Source organism: Chaetura pelagica, unplaced genomic scaffold, assembly GCF_000747805.2.
Source record: "Chaetura pelagica isolate M959 unplaced genomic scaffold, ChaPel_1.0 scaffold2022, whole genome shotgun sequence".
In the NCBI taxonomy this organism is placed as follows: domain Eukaryota; kingdom Metazoa; phylum Chordata; class Aves; order Apodiformes; family Apodidae; genus Chaetura; species Chaetura pelagica.
The window spans coordinates 1-368 of NW_009952468.1; positions in this window are offsets into that span (position 1 = coordinate 1).

The following is a 368-nucleotide window of genomic DNA, read 5'->3' on the forward strand; positions in this document are numbered from 1 at the left end:
CATGGGACGGCTCAGGACGCGGGGGTCCAATGGCATTCTGGGCTGGCACCGTGCCAGCTCTCTGGCCCCGCGCTGGGACACGCAGCACGCGTGGGAACACCAGGTGCCCCCATTTCCCCCTGGTTTCACCCCAAAATGGCCATTTCTGCTGTCCCCTCTGCCCGGTTCGGGGATGTGAAAGGGCCGTGTGGGAACGAACCCGTGTCACCTTCCCGGGACCAACACCGGGAGCCGGGGCGGCCTCGAGAACAAGGGACACGGTGTCTGGGACCGTCAGCGACGGCCGCGGGGAAGGGCAGGGGAAACACACGCGTGTGCGGGGCCGGGGGGGGGGGGGGGGGGGGGGGGAAACAGGGGGGGGTCGGCTG